At 40.8% G+C, this 5,616-nt stretch overlaps 1 pseudogene; it reads right to left on the bottom strand.

Moving 5' to 3' along the window:
- Positions 1-509: 509 nt before the first annotated feature.
- On the bottom strand, positions 510-1,665 carry LOC147747571 (uncharacterized; annotated as a pseudogene).
- Positions 1,666-5,616: the final 3,951 nt, after the last annotated feature.

Genomic DNA, 5,616 nt, shown 5'->3' with positions numbered 1-5,616 from the left:
CTGCTGTTGTTGCTGTTGTTGATTTACCTCAAACTGCACCTGCAAATTCAATGAAGTATTTTCCGCATTAACTCTCGGCGGACATTTACACTCTTTCTTCCAATGCCCTAACTTGCCGCAATTAAAACAAGGGAACTTCTTCTTCAATTCATCAAATTTCCTACTAACTTAGGTTTACCCTTAAAATGTCCTTGATTCCCTGCGTTCTTACTCTCCATTTGCGCCACTTGTTGTTCTGCTACCTTTACTTGTGCCCACATAGCTTTCTCTTTCAGCTTTTTCTGCTTTGCATCAATTTCTTCACTGCAAATTTTCGCCTGTCTTAATGCTTTATCTACTGAACTTGACTGCCATCCTATCATGCTGTGTCTAATCATGTCTGAAATTTCTGGTCTCAAACCATAAAGAAATCTGTATATGAAGTGGCTCATATCCTTCTCATTTAGTTCCTCATAACCACTATACTGTTGAAAGACTAACAGCAATCTTTCATAAAATGAATGTACAGATTATTTTGGCTCTTGTGTGGTCCTGTCTATTTTTACCCAATCGGTTTCTTTAGGAGGTATCTTATTTTTCAGCCATACTATCACTTGTTCATACTTCCGCATTACATCTGGCGATGGAGCTCCTGTTACTTTGTCTCTAGCAAATTCTTCTCTTGGCCAGTCTACAGCTATTTTACATTCTGTCCATAAATCTGCTGGCATCACTATGTCAAACAATCCATCCAAATCGACTCATAAAACTTTTGACACTTTTACAAATCTGTCTACCTGTCGATACCATTCTACTGGTTTCTCTATCAACCTAGGGAAATCATTCGTAAATGGCAATATGTCTTGTCTACTCCAAGGAACATGTACATATCCTCCCCCAGGTATCTCTCTCATGGGGATCTCAGTTATCACTGCCTCTTTTTCCCTGATCGGAAAAGCTAATGTGGATTTATCATTATTTTCTTCTTTCTTCTTTGCCCACTTAATCCTCCATTTGCTCACATCTCCCCATTTTCGTAACAGCACAATCAATTCTTTTATTTGTACTAACCTCCCAGCAGTATTCATGTTCTCAATGTCTTTTTCTGCAAAATCCACTCTATATGATTTCTGCAATGATTGACATTTTGAAAACTCCACTCCTAATTCACTTGCTAATTCTTCCAACTGATCATACACTGTTTTGGCCTTCCATGTTATGCTTTTACACATAAACATAAGTTCATCATCCTGGTAATTTTTTAGTCTATCTGTTCCAATCGTTCCAATAATGAATTCTTCCATATCTAATTTTAGTTTTGCCACATCCAGTACTTTTGATTCCTGGTCTTTTAATTTTAAAGTTTTAATCCAGTCACTCAATTCTTTTTCTGATGGTCCTAAAGGTGTTTGCGTTAAATCTAGTTTTATCTAAACTTTTTTCTGGCGTTGCAGAATCCGATTCTGCACCAATCGGATATCTGTATGATGGACTCTGATTAAAAGTCAATTCAGGCGGATTCACATTAATATTTCGTCTTATCTCAGATAAATCTGGATAAATATTTTGTTTTACTTTCTGTAAACTTTGTTGTAACGGAATTGTCAAGCTTGGCTCTTTTATTCTCTGATTTTCGAACACTGGTATTACAGGCCCTTTCGTTACAGGGACAGTTACTGCTTCCATGTTTTTAGTAAGGTTCTGAATCAGTTCATGTGCAGAAGGTTCATAGTCAGAAATATCTGGTTGCACATCACTTCGGGTTTCATTACTTCGAACAGTTTTATGCAAATCATTCATTTGTACAGGAGTACCTGTAATTCTAGCTTCCACAGCTGGAGTACCGTGAATTCTGTGAAATCTGATTTCTACTCTATCTGGCACATCTTTTAAACTTGAATATTGTCTCGGGGTTCATTATTTCTTTCATCTGCTATTGGAGCATTCGGAGTAGTACATAAAGAACTTGGTTGATATGGGGGTGGTCTCCTATTTAATATTACTTCTAATACAGAATCATCTGGTTCACTTTCACCATAACTTTGGTTTGCTGTTTCTATAATTCTTTTTCTTTTCTGTACATTTCCGACCCTCATATTCATCCATCAATCTAACTGGATACATATTACCATATCTCCATCTACATGTTCTACTGTCATGTGTTTCTCCCCATAAATCTCAACCTCTACCTCTTGGTCTGATATGCCTCGCTCTCCAACTCATGCATCTCATCTTCTCACTCAACCAACGCTTCAAATTGAGCCGGTCTAGGTCTTGGCTCAAGCTTCATCATTTTGTCTCTCAAAATTCTTAAAATTACCAAATCAAAAGATCCACCTTCAGGAAAGTCTAACAAACCATCGTCCTTGGTATACCTTGCCCAATTTTCTAAACAAACGCATGTATGGTAACCATATTTTGACAACATGTAAGAAGCGGGCGTTTTTGGTGGAGGAAGTATTTTTCCCTCTCTTGTCACAATTTCCTTATCTTTTGCAAATACATTCTTTAATTTCTTAAACCATGAAGGTTTCTCCTTTTCCTCTTCGTAATAGTAAGACATTTTTCCAGTAATCCTCTGTCTTTCAAAAGATCGCACACTTCCCTGTTTGCTGTTCCGTAACACCAACCTATCGCAGAGTGGTTCACACTAATGCACCAATTAGAACACAATACGTTTTTAACCAATCACTTTGCTGCTTTTTCGTGATGAACCTATCAGCTCTTACTCTGACTTGGTCACGAGGACCAATCCCAGAGCAACACTTTTGACGTCACCATTACTCCGGCTTTTGAAGCACCGACTGACCCCTCCTTTACAGGGTTTTTCAAGAAGCCGTATTTAAAAGATATTTTACAAAATCAGTTAGTAACTTACAGAAAACAATACTATTTGCCTGTTTCACTAATAAAGTGATAGAATTTTCTCAATCACACAAGTATTCTGTGCCAGGAACTGACATGTTGCGCCTACAATGCTGAAATGAACTACAGTTCCCAGAACGCCCACGCTCGATGCGGGGCTTTAAGTAGATGTGCAACATACGTCATGTTGTGCGTAATTCTGTGTGTTCCTGTGGGTGTTTCCGGGTTTGAAGCACCAAGACTGATCGTGTGGCGGGAGACTTTCAATGGATCCGGAGGTTCCCGCATCCAGACAGTAAACAGCCAGGTGCTCGTGTTTGGTGTTTATTACGGAAATCTTCCCGGGGGGCTGCGGCTCTTTTTCGGAGGAGTTTTAGAGTGTAAAGCAGGGGGACCTCTTTTCTACGGCCCGTTTGTACCTATTGGTGTTTACTTTCCGGGGCTTTATATCAGGAAACAATATAGATGGTTTTGAAGTAGCAGAATGCAGTAGTGGCCGCTACGCATTACCGTTCCTTTGAAGGTTTGCAATATTTTATAGAACTGTTCTCTGTGTTGGATTGGATTACAAATGCCAAAGCGGAGACCAGTGGCGGCGCCACGTTCTACCGTATTTGGAGGACTAAAAAAGGAAAGTACTGAATCATAAAAGGAACCCTACGAATGGAATAGGTTGCCTTGTGTACAGGTGAAGGTGAAGCAACCTAACACTTGCCTGGAGTACAATTTATCTATAAAAACTATTACTAAGGGGAGGACAGGAAGAACTGGGTCTTGCTGTGTAAAGTGAATAACAGCGAGGCTGGGTTAAGCTTATCAAAGGTATATTAGGTCATAGAATCACCTTGCCTGTTCTCTCAATGTAGCTTGAAGGACGCTCTGACCTGTTGTTTATTCTTGTGTAGGTTCTTGACTTCAAGGAGAAATAAGGAGTTCATGTTATAAGATCCCTTGGCATCTGTTATGGTACATCTCAGTTCTTAGCGAGAATGAAATGAGAGTAGACTTTAATTCTATGTGCGTGCTAATCTGTGTTTTGTCGTTTCAGGTCCTTTGTCCCTGCTGTCCCCTTCCTCTCCTTTGTCCCTCGCCTAATCATATGAGTACTCTGTGTATTGTTATATCGGAGTATTTGTGAGATTTGGAGGTGGACCATTTATTGCTACAAACTGTTCTGGCGGAGGATCTTGACAGAATTACGCACCCACGAATTTACTCCGCTAGATCAGGAGGTAGCAAAGAATGGCCTCCATGGAAGATGTGTTACACGCTCTAGTTTTAGTGCAGCAAGAATTGGCTTCGTCAAAGCAGAAACAGCTGCTTTAAAAGATAAGGTCGAGCAAATGACCAAAAACCCTTTTTCACAAGCATCCCAAGCATCCAGGTTACGGTATCCCCGCCGATTCCCTTGGCAAACCCAGAGAGATATACAGGGGACCCCCACAAGATTCAGGTTTTTCTGACACAGGTATTACTGCATTTCTCCTGTAAGCCAGCTTTGTTCCCTACTAACCACTCTAGAGTAGTTTTTGCCATCTCTTACTTAGCGGGAGAAGCAGCTAACTGGGCAGTTCCTTTGGTAAAGAATAACCATGCTGTATTGTCTGACTGGAATGCGTTTCGAACCGAGTTTGAACGAGTCTTTGATTGTAGGTCTACTACTTTTAGTGCTGACAAAGAATTGCTCGGTCTCAGGCAAGGAAAGGGGGAACTGATCTCATATTTAACCATGTTTAATCGTTTGGTAGCTGAAGCTGAATGGCCTGAGGAGAAACGCATGTCTTTATATTATCAAGGATTGCGTGAGGAGTTGAAAGATGTGATTGCCCAAATAGATCCTCAACTTACTACCTGTGTAGATATGATCAACCTGTCTCTGAGGTTGGATAGTCGTATAACGGTAAGAGGAGGGGAGAGAAGGAAATGGGAGAGAAATTATTACAGGTCTGATAGGTCCCCCCAGATGGCTCTGAGTCCTCCTGAGGGTGGGGGCGAACCTATGGAAATTGGGGCGGTAAGGGCCCCGCTGTCTAAAGAAGAGCGTGAGAGCAGGAGAACTCAAGGTTTATGCATGTATTGTGGACGTAAGGGTCATTTTGTGGGAGAATGTCCTTCTAAACCTAGAACGTCTAACGCATGGGCCAGGAATAAAAAAGTGGCAATTTCAGTGATGAATAAGGATTCAGAGAGTTATGAGGAAAACAAAGGCAAGGAAGGAAGGGGTTGACCAGGTGTGGAAGCTTCCTTCCTTATCTACCCTTGTTAACGGTGATACCTAAGGTCATATAGTGCTCCCTGTGCTTCTTGAATGTAGGAATCAGGTATATCAGGTAATGGTTATGGTGGACTCTGGGGCCACAGGGAACTTTATTGATGATGGTTTAGTGAATGAGTAAAACTTAACCAGAGTAGAGAGAGAGAACCCGGAGGAGGTGTTAGCTGTGGATGGCAAGCCTCTCAAGTCAGGACTTATAAGAGAACACACCGAGGTGCTGGTGCTATCAATCGATATTCCAGGGGGAAGACATTCTGAGGAGATATCTCTTAATATAATAGAAGCTCCTCAATTAAATGAACTCACATTTCAGGCAATTGGAGCTATTGACTATGCAGTTCAAAATAAAAAACCATTGGCCATAGTCGCAATAGATGCCGCGAAAGCCTTTGACCAAGTAAACTGGAAATATTTATGGTCAACGATGAAGAAATTTGGCTTTCCTGAAATTTATATCAAAAGTGTGGTGTCTTTATATAGAGGTCCCAGGGCCAAAA

Source organism: Lissotriton vulgaris, chromosome 1_1 (genome assembly GCF_964263255.1).
Source record: "Lissotriton vulgaris chromosome 1_1, aLisVul1.2, whole genome shotgun sequence".
Taxonomy (NCBI): Eukaryota; Metazoa; Chordata; class Amphibia; order Caudata; family Salamandridae; genus Lissotriton; species Lissotriton vulgaris.
The sequence above is the reverse complement of the archived record's forward strand: the minus strand, read 5'-3'. Positions and strand labels throughout refer to the sequence as shown.